Source organism: Lagenorhynchus albirostris, chromosome 9 (assembly GCF_949774975.1).
Source record: "Lagenorhynchus albirostris chromosome 9, mLagAlb1.1, whole genome shotgun sequence".
In the NCBI taxonomy this organism is placed as follows: Eukaryota; Metazoa; Chordata; class Mammalia; order Artiodactyla; family Delphinidae; genus Lagenorhynchus; species Lagenorhynchus albirostris.
This window is the reverse complement of record NC_083103.1, coordinates 13,880,683-13,893,221: the sequence shown is the minus strand read 5'-3', so window position 1 is coordinate 13,893,221 and position 12,539 is coordinate 13,880,683. Positions and strand designations below refer to the sequence as shown.

At 50.4% G+C, this 12,539-nt stretch overlaps 1 non-coding gene across 1 annotated transcript; it reads left to right on the top strand.

Moving 5' to 3' along the window:
* The first annotated feature begins 5,350 nt into the window (after positions 1-5,350).
* On the top strand, positions 5,351-5,423 carry TRNAG-GCC (transfer RNA glycine (anticodon GCC)). The gene has a single exon. It is a non-coding gene; the product is annotated as a tRNA-Gly (tRNA).
* Positions 5,424-12,539: the final 7,116 nt, after the last annotated feature.

Here is a 12,539-nt window from a genome sequence, read left to right as displayed (position 1 = left end):
GGTGACTGCCAGACACAACTGAACCCAAACCCTAGTTCTATCCTTTGGTAGCTGAGTGACCTCAGACAAATTCTTTAACCTCTCTAAGCTTCAGTTTTCCCATCTGTAAAATGGGGATAATCATAGCGCTTCCCATGGGAAAATAAACATTAGTGCTTAGCAGTGTCTGACACTCAACAAATTCTAGATATTATTATTTAACTAATTTAAATTAATTTATTAATTAAAATTGCCTCTAGAAAAGTAATTACAGCGAGGGAGACAAGGTATATAAAGCTTCTTATACGCTGCCTGACTCATGGTGGAGGCACTCAATAAACGGTTATTATTATTATTAACATCCTCACATTCATTTTAATTCTAGGTTTTATCATCTCTGCAGCTGTACCCACCACACAATTTTGTCCTCCCAACAGAAATCATGGACAAAGCCATGGATTCATGGCTTTAAAATGTGGACTTCATGTCTGCCCCTAGTGCCCCAGCATGAAAGAGACTTTTTCAGGTCCTTCTGGAAGGACGTCCAAGAGGCAGATAGGTAAGCATGAGTGGGAACCTCAGGTCCCTACTTTCAACTGCCTGCTTTTGGGGAAGCCCAGGCCTAGAGCTGGGCCATTCACCCAGCCCCAAGGGTCAGGACTGTGGAAGCCCAGGGCTGCTGTGAGGTAAGAAGGGAGAGGCAGGTTGCTATTGATGACTTCCTTTTCAAGTGCTCATGGATGACGTGGTTACCATGGTGATGCTGGTGACTGAGCACCAGAGCCTCCCTTGAGTTGTGAGTCAGGTTCAGCTTTATTTATTAAAAAGGAAAAGCAGCACCCTGACCTGTGAAGGACAAAGCAAAGCTCTACACGGAGGCCAAAGGGTTCCCCACTGGGGGTGAATCGGCAGCCCTGCTCAGGGTCCACCAGCCTCCTGACATCAGCTGACCCAGCCGGCTGCAAGGCCTGGAAAAGGCCACAGAGGTAAATGAGGAGGCCAGCATCTCAAACTGTGGCCCAGGAGGGGAAGCACAAACAGAACCCACACTGCCACTAGGGAGCAGATGCCATCTTCCCAGCTCTGAACAAAAAGCCAGACTCTTTCAGGGGACTCTGCCCCACTCTGGTATGGGAGTCCACAGGGCCCAAGGAAATGGGTCTCCAAGTGAAGACCAGGACCTGGTCCAGAGACGACCAGTGTTGGCTCACCCACCCACCAGTGTGCACACACTAGTAGTGCTCTCTGTGAGGGGCAGGGTCCTGGAAGGACAGGGGAGGCCGCAAAAATTTCCTCCCACGGCCTGAACTGGGAGGTGGGGCTCCTTTTCCCAGAACTCCTGCAGGAAAAGAGGTAAAGGCAGTGATGACTCCAGCTGCAACAGAGACGCCTGGTGGAGCGCCCGGCCTCGTGTCAGCATGCCATGGGGAGGTCCATGGTAAGAGCACCAGAGACACACTGGAATTTTCCTGAGCTTGGACACTGTCCCAGAATCCCAGACCTATAGCGGCAGGGTTCTTCAAACCTGCTCGTTTGTTTGGGTTCACTGCTGATCCCATTGACCGATGTCCTGGTGGTCCCACCTGCTACCCAGCTCTGGACTCCAAGCCCTTGTCTCCACCCACTGCCCTCATCAGTGAGCAGAATGTTGGGGGCTGAAGTCAGGGTGGATGGATTTAAGTCTTCTTCTGCCCCTTATTAGCCTTGTGACTGAGCCTCTGTGCCACCAGCTATAATACACAGGTGATAATCATAATAACATGTAATCCCAGGGTAGCTATGAGGATGAAATGCAATAATATTTGCAAACGTTTATCACAGCGCATGGCTGGCACACTGTAAACACTGGAGAACCGTTAGCCATTGTTGACTTTGCGCGAGACCTTATCACATCCGCCTGGATAACAGCAGCAGCCTCATAATTCCACTTGCTGATCCTACCTAGTCTTGCTGGCCTCCAACCTGTTGTCCACACCACAGCAGAGTGGTTTATGGAAAATGCAATCCTGGTCATGCCATTTTCCTCTGTAAAATCTGCCGGTGGCTCCCATTTGCCTTCAGAACGGCTCTTAGCATCCTTTAGGGGGCCTACAAGGCCCTGCAGGAAATAGCACTGGGCTACCCTCTCCAATCCTACCCCCTCACCATGCCTTCACTGCCTTGAAAAGTTTTAGCCATTCCCAACTGTTAGCAGTGCCCCAAAGGTGCCAGGCTCTGCCATACCTTCAGGATTTCGGCATGCTATTCCCTTTGCCCAGAATGCCCTTTTCTCTTTTTGTTTATCTAACAAACACCTACTCATCCTTCAAGAGCCACATTAAGAACCCTCTATAGTGTGAAATGTTCCTGTCCTTCCCTCAATGCAGAGCGGACCACTCCCTCCTCTGAGCCACTCTGGTTCTCTCCATAAAGACATTTATCACTTTACATTGCAATCGTTGCAGTTTCTGCCTGTGACACCTTTCAGCTTCTTGAGGGCAGCACTGATTCTAATTAGTGTCTGTTTCCCTAGAACGTACCATGGTACCGTAACAGTCACAAGAGATGACGGACTGAATGAAGACAAAAACCCCGTTTGTAGAAGAGGAAACTGAGGCCCACCTAGGAGCAGTGACATTGCTAAAGTAGAGTCCAGAAGCCCTGTAACTCCAGGCCCTTCTGATGGCAGGGACTATGGACCATTCATTCCTCCATCCATCACTTATGAAGCACCCATCATACACCAGACACTGTGTTGCTTCCTCAGGTACAAAGAACAAGGTGCAGTCCTGGCCATCAGGAGCCCACAGGCAGGTGGGATAGAATGACAGGTGTACAGACAATCCTTCCACTGTGAGTTGGGACAGAGGCTATAGAAGGAGCTATGGGAATTCCAGGGGCCCCAATATGGATGAGGGGGAGAGAAGCCCCTGTTTCTACGTCTTCCACTCCCTCTCCCCAAAGTCTGGAGGTCAAGTTCCCATAGACCACCAGGCCAAGGCAGCAACCCTCTAGGTGCTGTCACCACAGGTAAACAGACATACACACAGGCTCACACGTACCGAAGGCAGGTGACACGGGCATGCCTTGCCCCATGGGGCAGGACAGCCACGAGGACACATTTGTGCCCCTAAGCAGTGATGTCAAGAGCTGTCCTGGGGGTGAGGAGAGATGAAATCAGACAGCAGAGCGTTTCCTGACACTTCCCACCGCACAAAGTCCTTCCGGATATCAGGTCTCACTGGCCCCCCACCAGGTGGGGTCCTACAGGCAAGGCAGATGTTGTTTTCTCCCCCATTTCCAGATGGATAAACTGAGACTCAGAGAGATCTCAATGACTTGCCCGACCTCACTGCCTGGCCAGTGGAAGTGCCAGAACCGATCCCCAAGCCTTTGCTGGACCTTCAGTCTGTGCCAGGCCCTCTGCTGGGCAAGGGGACACAGAGGCCAGTGGGACACAGTCCCTGTCCCTTGTGGAAGACAGCAGCATAGCTGCCATCCTCAAGTCAGACCGCACCTGTGTTTAAATCTCCATTTCCAGCCATGTGAGCGGAGCTGGTGGTCAGCCTCCGCCACTTACGTTCTGAGTCCGTCTCATGCTCAACCCCTCCAATCGCTCCCATCACACACAGAATAAGCTCCAAACTCCTCAGCAGACCCCGCAAGGCCAGCTCCTGCCCTCTTACCCAGCTCGCTTCCTCTCACTGTCCACCCCTCATCCTACGGGCCTCCTGGCTGTGCCTGGAGCAAAACAAGATCCCTCCAACCTCTGACCTTTGCCCCTTCTCTTCCTTAGTCACGTGACTAACTCCTTCCCTCCCCTCAGGTCTCTGTTTCCTCACAGAAGAGGACACCACTGAGTCCAAAGCGTTGGCCCTGACTCGAGACGATACTTTTATTCGAGGCCGTATCTTTACACTATAGAACATGATACTACGTGTATTTGACCATTTGTTGATGGCCTGTCTCCCCTTCAGTACAGATGGGTAGGAAAGTGCCCACTTTGTTCACTGCTACTTTCTCAGCGCCTAGAGCAGTGCCTGGCACATAGTAGGAGCTCAGTAAATCTTTATGAACATGAATGAATCAATAACCCTCAGTTTCCTCCCCTTTGAAATGATACCCATGGCACACAGTTATAAGCACTGAATGGTGTTATAAATGGAAGACGCTCAGCCTCGTGTCTGGTGCTAGGTTGGCACGCAAGAACGCTGCTGCTGCTGTCGTTATTGTGCTCACAGCCTCGTGGGGGAGACAGGTACAAAAATAAATTACACAATGTGCTAACAAAACTCTTACTTCGGAGCCCTCTCCTCCACTTTGGGGCAGCAGCCCCTCCATCTGCCTGAAGGTCAAGGCCCAGAGCTCTCGCCCTGGCTGCTGAGGTCACCCTGGGGGTCTGTCTGGCCCTGATGGCTGGGAGACCTCTGGGCCCCGCCTGGGCTGGGGGCAGTGGGCAGAGTCCAGACTGGCCCTCAGAAACCCTTGATTTCTCCCCTGGGAGCAGGCCCCACATCAAAGCCGATCTCACAGGGGCGAGGCCTCGAGATAAATGGAAGATTAAAGAAGGCGAGGTCTCCACAGGCCACAGGGAGAGGCGGCCGGCTACTGACCACAGAGAGGAGGCCCTGACACAGCCCTGGTGGCAGCCATAGTGGGGGGCAAAGGCAAGAAGGGAGCCCAGGCCTGGGCAAGTAGAGTTGGGGAGGGGTACCTTAGCCCGAGCCTGGCCCCCCACTATTTCCCTTTGGCCTGTCCCTCCAATGCATGCCTACTTCTTAACCCTTTCCCAGCCAGGCAGCAGCAGCGATATACAGAGGAACCCCTGGGTCTCTCTTCAAGAGAGTTTGTTTGGTCATTGAGTTCAGTCATTGGGGTTTGCTCCCTCCAGCGAGTGAGCCTGTAATGAGGACCTCCGGGCCCTGGTCTCCCTCCCTAGGGAAGGTCTGTAATTAGTGCAGGAGGCGAGGCTGGGGAAGCTCAGACAATGTCATTTGAACCAGGATGAGACAGGGCTCAATTGCTAGTCTGTATTTTTTTCCCCCCGGTGCCATTTCATATACAAAACTCTGGCAAGCTTAACCCTTTCTTGGCTGGCCTCTGATGCTGGGGCTGGCTTACCATCTTTTCCCGTGCTTAATGGGCCATCCCTACCTCCCCGACATACACAGCCCAATTCAGGTGAGCCATGGTTTCCAACTTCCCTAACATCCAAGCCACCTGACGATCAATCATCCAACAAGCCTTCACTGAGCGTCACCGGATACTAAGCACCAAGGGGAGGGGACCCAGAGGAAAGTCTCCCATCATACCATCAAAGAGATTACAATCCTTTGAGCAGTGGAGGCACGGACACCCCCAAACAGGTGGCAAGAAATGCACGACAGAGACTTCCCTGGTGGTCCAGTGGCTAAGACTCTGCACCGCCAATGCAGGGGGCCTGGGTTCGATCCCTGGTCAGGGAACTAGATCCCACATGCCGCAACTAAGAGTTCGCATGCCATAACTAAAGATCCCACATGCCGCAATTAAGATCCCACGTGCCACAACTAAGACCCAGGGCGTGCAAATAAATAAATACTTTTAAAAAAGAAGAAAAAGTAAAAAGAAATGCATGACAGGTTAGAATCAGGCGGTGAGGATCAGCGCAGGCCAGGGAAGGAGGCCACGTGGAGGCAGAGCCGACAGGATGAGCTCAGGGAAGACTGGTGTGTGGTAAGCACTCTGTAAATATGTACTGAGGGAGCCATCTTCCTGGAGCAGAGCATTTCTGCAATCAGAGTCTGAGGGCTGAACCCACAGGGAGAGGGGAGGCAGGCAGAGCCTCGGCAGCCCCAGGTGGACACAGGTGACAGGTGTCAGAGTCTACTGGGATAGGCAGAGGCTATTGCTTCTTCCCACAGGCTCCTGAAGCACTCATTCTGAACCCCTGAACTACAGTTCATCTCACACTGGACCACCACCTGTCTGATTACCCCACCGAACTTCCAGCAACCTGAGAACTTTGTCTATTCACCTCTGGTTTCAGGTGCCTAAGCACTGAGCCTGGCACTCAAGAGATACTCCATGAATGCTCCTTGAGTCAATGGCTGGGCTTGGATGAGAGGGTGGAGATGTGGGCAAGAATCCACCTCCACAGCCTTTCCCAGAGGGGAGGCCAATTTTGGCCCCACTGCTGCTGCAAATCACATCACAATCTCCCTAACATATAAAGAGCTTCTAGAAATCAATAAGATAAGACCAACCACCAATTTTTTAAAAGTCAGAGAATGAAAAGCGTCTACAGAAAAGGAAACATAAATTGTTCGAGGACATCTAAAGAGACTCTCAACCTCACTAATGATAAGAGAAATGCAAACGAAGCCACTCAGAAGTTTGATAATATCCACTGTTTGAGAGACTGTAGAGAAACCAACAGCTTCATATACTGCTGGTGAGGGGGTAAGTCGATATGAAATATTTGACAATATCTGTCAACATTACATATGCACATTCTCTTTGACCCAGCAATACCACTTCCGAGGTTTTATCCTACATATATACAGTGCCTGAACGAGGCTATCATTATAGCATTATTTGTTAACAGTAAAAAACTGGAAACAATCTAAATGTTCATCAGTTGGGGACAGGTAAATAAATTATGGTACAGTCACACAATTGGTAGCTACACACCTACTTAAAAAAAAAAAAGAATGAGGAAATTCTCTATGTACTAATGTGGAAGATTTCCAAAACAGATAAAATGGTGTGGGGGGGAGATGTAGAACAGTGTATTTAATGTAAATTTATTTATTTTATTTTTGGCTGCGTTGGGTCTTCGTTGCTGTGCACAGGTTTTCTCTAGTTGTGGTGAGCAGGGCTACTTTTCATTGTGGTGCGTGGGCTTCTCATTGCGGTGGCTTCTCTTGTTGCGGAGCACGGGCTCTAGGCGCGTGGGCTTCAGTAGTTGTGGCTCGCGGGCTCTAGAGCGCAGACTCAGTAGTTGTGGTGCACGGGCTTAGTTGCTCCTCGGCATGTGGGATCTTCCGGGACCAGGGCTCAAACCCGTGTCTCCTGCACTGGCAGGTGGATTCTTAACCACTGAGCCACCAGGGAAATCCCTAGAACAGTGTATTTAATATGCTCCTTTTTGGTTAAATAAAAAAGAGAGAAAAGATGTATATACATATGAATACACATACACTGAATACACACACACACACACACACACACACACACACACCCCACTGAAGGATGCCCAAGAAAGTAATAAAATTAATCATATGCTGGTTGAAGTGTGGGAACTTAGTGGTTAGGACATAGGATGTAGGGATGAGAGGATTAATTTTCATTATTTTATATATATATATATATATATATATATATATTTTTTTTTTTTTTTTTTTTTTTTTGCAGTATGAGGGCCTCTCACTGTTGTGGCCTCTCCCGTTGCGGAGCACAGGCTCCGGACACGCAGGCTCAGCGGCCATGGCTCACGGGCCCAGCCGCTCCGCGGCATGTGGGATCCTCCCGGACCGGGGCATGAACCCATGTCCCCTGCATCGGCATGCAGACTCCCAACCACTGCACCACCAGGGAAGCCCCATTATATATATATTTTTTTTGAGTCATGTGATGCATTATCTATTCAGTAAATTTAAAAAGACAAAACAAAACCCAAAACCCTCTCCCTAGGTATTGGGGGTTCCAGGTTTCTTCCCAAGTTGCTGAGTAGACAGGATTTCACTTCAGCTGGTTGACCCTCCGTCACTGTCCCTCCCCAGTGCCTGCCAGGTTTTCCTGAGGCCTTGGGTCCCCATAAATGGTGACTCTCATCCCAACTCGTACCTTAAGAACACAGACTGTGAAGTCAGACCAAGTCACTGTGTGACGTTGGGCAAGTGTCTTCACCTCTCTGAGCCTCAGGAAAACAGAGTAATCATGTTATCTATCTCCAAGCCTTGTGGTAAGGCTTAAACGAGAAAATGCAGAGGAAGGGCTTAGATAGATCCTGGGACATGATAAATAGTACTGTATAAATGTACCAGACTCACTGTTCATATTCTTTGTCCATATTTTTATTGGATTGTTGGCCTTTGTCTCATTGATTTATAGGAGCTCTTTATAGATTCAGAAGATTGAGATGCGCACTGCAAACTGGCGGAGCACTGAAGGGCAACGGGTCCACAACAAATGGCAGTTTGTGAAAACCATTATTTCTATGATTATTTCTCCTCCAGGCCATGCAGGCTGTGTCTGAAGGCATCCCACACAGGAGACCTCAGGGCTTATCTGGAAATGAGTCTTTACTCATTGGCTCTGTGTCACTGTCAGTGTGACGGTGTCCCCTGGGTTGACCGACATTGTCATTCTCCGCTACGGCTTTCAGAATAACCACACCCCTTTCCCCTAGATTAGGCTCATCCTTTGTGCCTTCCCCAGGGGTCCCCAGGTTTGTGCAGCACATGCGTGATCCCCTGTAAGGAATGAATTCACTAACAGGTAAGTATAAGGCCTCCCTGGGGAATCCCAAAGTCATCATCCAGGGGCTCCCCACGGGAGACAGACTCTAGGTGGGCAGGTCTGAAGGGATATAGCGAGGAACAGAGGTGCGGAATATGCAGCATTGGAGCTCCTTGCCCTGATCCTTGGACCCTTGGTGCTTGCTTGCCATAGAGCTGAGAAAAAATGTGGCTCCCCTGGGCCCAAATCCATTCCTTTCCTCCGGGGAATTGGTCCGCCCTTCAGTTCTGGAGGCTCCAGAAACGTTCCTCAGAGCATCTGGAATATATATTCACTTTAACTGGTGATTGCCAAGACCAGCTCTGCTGGTTTTCTGTTTGTTCTGCTTAGCTATGGGGCCTAGGACTGGTCCTTGAAGACTGGGGATGCCCAGGACCCCCAGTGCCCCCTCTTTGTGCATGACCTGGGATGGGAATCCCCACCTGGACCTGCTCTTCAAGAAGCGGAGACTGGGGCTTCCTTGGTGGCGCAGTGGTTAAGAATCCACCTGCCAATGCAGGGGACGCGGGTTCGAGCCCTGGTCCGGGAAGATCCCACATGCCATGGAGCAACTAAGCCCGTGCACCACAGCTGCTGAGCCTGTGCTCTAGAGCCTGCAAGCCACAACTACTGAGCGCACGTGCCACATCTACTGAAGCCCACGCACCTAGAGCCCGTGCTCTGCAACAAGAGAAGCCACGACAATGAGAAGCCCGCGCACAGCAATGACGAGTAGTCCCCCTCACCGCAACTAGAGAAAGCCCGCATGCGGCAACGAAGACTCAATGCAGCCAAAAATAAAAATAAATAAAATAAATAAATTTATTAAAAAAAAGAAGCAGAGACTGGATGAGGGCCAGTGAGAGTTGAAGGCTCCTCCCAACTCCTGAAAGCCTCCTGCTTGCTGTGCATCTTGTCCACTCCTAGAGTCTGGCACAGTGAAAATACTGTCAAACTGATCCAAGCTCAAATTCCCAACTCTCTTGCTTAATACCTGTGTGACCTTGGACAAATAACATAACCTCTCTGAGCCTCACCTTCTTTCTTTTTATGGTTAATTGTTTTTATTTTTTTTAATGTTTATTTATTTATTTGGCTGTGCCGGGTCTTAGCTGCGGCATGAGGGATCTAGTTCCCTGACCGAGGATGGAACCTGGGCCCCCTGCCTTGGGAGCGTGGAGTCTGAGGCACTGGACCACCAGGGAAGTCCCCTCACCTTCTTCACCTATAAAAGTAAAAATATTTTCGTATTTATACCTGTCTCACTTCAGGGTGTATTAAAGTTTCTTGAGAAACCCTACAGACAATGGAATTAAATGGCTATTAATAGAGGGAAAAGGATATGGAGAAGGGGGATTAAAAAGCTAAGATGAAGCCAGGGATGCAGTTAGTTTGTGAAATGCACCCCCATGAGACCCTGTTGCAAGAGGTGGGCCCCAGCAAACTCATCTCTGAGCTTCCTGACAGCCCAAGTAAAGAAGGAAAGGCAGTGAGCTATAAAATCCAGAGTGTCCATTAGATAGAAAATAGACCCACCTCTGGGAATTCCCTGGCGGTCCAGTGGTTAAGGCTCCATGCTTCCACTGCAGGGGGCACAGGTTCGATCCCTGGTGGGGGAACTAAGATCCTGCATGCTGCCCGGCACAGGCAAAAAAAAAATAGACCCACCTCTCGGAAGCAGCCAGCGTTTCTGGGCCCTGAAATCAAAGAAAAAGTTCTCACCTGGGCCTTCCAAAAAAGGGCAAGTGGGGAGGGGAGGGTGTGTGCAGCAAGGGTGATACTATCTCCTAGGCCTTTCTGTGTTTGAAATAAAATAAAATGCCTGACGGTGACCCTCAGAGTGGGCTGCTATGGTAGGTGCTTCAAATGCGCCCACTTCCTTTTTCCTACTCAGTCCTCCATCTTCTCCCAGGTAAGAGTATCTGTGAGATCTCTCATGCACTCGAGCAGTCAGCTATTTAATCATTCAGCAAACACTTACTGAACACCTACTATGTGCCGGGCTCCGGATCAGGCAAACATCCGAATCACCCTAAACCTAGCTAGTATCTTCCCCGCTGTCCCCAGATTCTTAGTCTCAGAAGCCCTCTCCCTCCCCCTGCCACCCACCCTTTTGGGTCTCAGGGCTCTGCCTCCTCCCAAGTGTGCCCGTAAACCCCAGGGCACCCCGCTCCTGTGGCTTCCCCCTCATTCCCCACATAGCTTCAGGCTGTTCCCTCCGACCACCACATTCATGGAGCTCAGCCACGTGCAAAAGCACAATTAATATTCCACTCAGTCTCCCCCAGCCCAGCTGCCTATTGGAAGAAGATGGAAACCAGATTTGCAGCCGCACGCTCTGGCATGGATGTGCACAGGGGGGTGGGCCTGCTCTTCGGTGTGAACCGGCACTCTCTCCTCCAGAGGATTGTACATGTGCACGGATGGCAGGAGCCCCACATGTAGGTCCACACCTCCAGACACGGGATCATCCACCCAGCGGCATGTGTGCGCACAGTCACACCACCACAGGCAGCACACTCAGTTCCTGGCCAAATCGATGCCCAGAGAACACATGGGCTCCTCACACACAAGGCCTATATTTGCTTTCTGGGCAGAGGGAGACAGAATCATAGCGGTTCAGAGCTGGTAGGATGGAATATCAGAGACTATGCTATCCAAAACCCTCCTTTGACTGGGAAGAATCTGAGGCCCTGGCTTAACCTGGGTGGCGATCAGTCCCCGCTGAAGTGAACCGTGCCTGGTTGCATTTTAGCAAAGCCTTTGATTTAAACGCCTGATGCTGCCTCTCCGCTTCTTGGTGACGGGCCGTTCAGCCTCACCAGCCTTGGAGGTTGGGGAAACCGAGGCTACGGGGTAGGGTGGGGGTAGATCTACAGTGCAGTAGATCACAGGCAGAGTCAAGCCTCTGACTTTCCATGCCCCTGCCCTTCCCACAGTTCCAGCTCTGCAGCCCTAAGTGAAGCAGGATTGGCAGGGGAGTGTCCCCGACAACATGGGGGCTCACTGAGGCAAGAGGAAAGACTAGCCTTATTGACTTTCCTCCCTTGACTGTAGACTCAGAGAGCGAGGGAGATGGAGGACATAGTATGCCTGAGTGTATGTCTTAGGGGTTGGAGCCAGCAGCCTGGGTTATAGAGGCATCTAGAAGCAGAGTTGGTGCAGGTGATTCGAGGTGGAAGAAAGAAGGGTGAGATCAGAGCAGGGCCGAGAGCAAAGCAGGAAGCGGGTGGAGCTGTTCCCCAGGCAGCAGGCAGACCGAGGGCCAAGGGGTGGGCCTGCCTCCAGTCCAAAGATGGGACAGTAGAGCAGAAATTCAGGGAAAGAGAAGCTAAAATAATTACCAGGAAAAGGAGCTGGAAGGGAAACAAGTGTTTTTTTAGTCCTTAAGGAACTTCAGTCTTCAGAGAATTTGGAGAGGGAAAAAAATCTATCTTTAAGGCCCTTCTCCAAGGCAGAGTGGCTGGTGATTCACTCGCTGCTGAGGAAGGCCCTGGAAGGCCCTCCCCTCAGCGCCTGCCTCTCCCTAGTGAGCAAACCCAGTTCATCTGGGGTGAGTGGAAAGGGCCCTGGGTGAGGAGCCTGGAGGCCCGGATTTCAGTCCTATCTCTGTCTCATTGAAGCTGGCTGACCTGAGGAAAGCCTCTTATGGCTCGAGGACTCAGTTTCCTGCAAAATAAAGGAGTGGTAAGTCATATAAACTCTCTGAGGCTCGGTTTTCTCCTCTGCAGACCGGGGATGATAATAATATCATGTTTCATCGAATCTAAGATGTCATCAATTGTCCGATACACCATTTTTTTGTACTGTACGCTAAGAAGGAAGAAACACTGTCCATTCAAGTATAACATACTACTGATTAGAAGACACATTCTGATTTCAGAGGTGTAAATGTGCATCTCAGAATCAGTGAGTATGATATTTATCTCACAAGCTTGTTCCAAGCGTTAAACGAGGTAATATAAGTCAAGTATTTAGTGCCTGGCACAAAGCAAGTTCTCAATAAATGTCAGGTATTTTTATGGTTCCGGGGGGAGCGGGGAAGGAACCACAGGCCAAGGGGATGGAGAAGAGTGAGAGCTTGGGGCCTGAGGCCCACC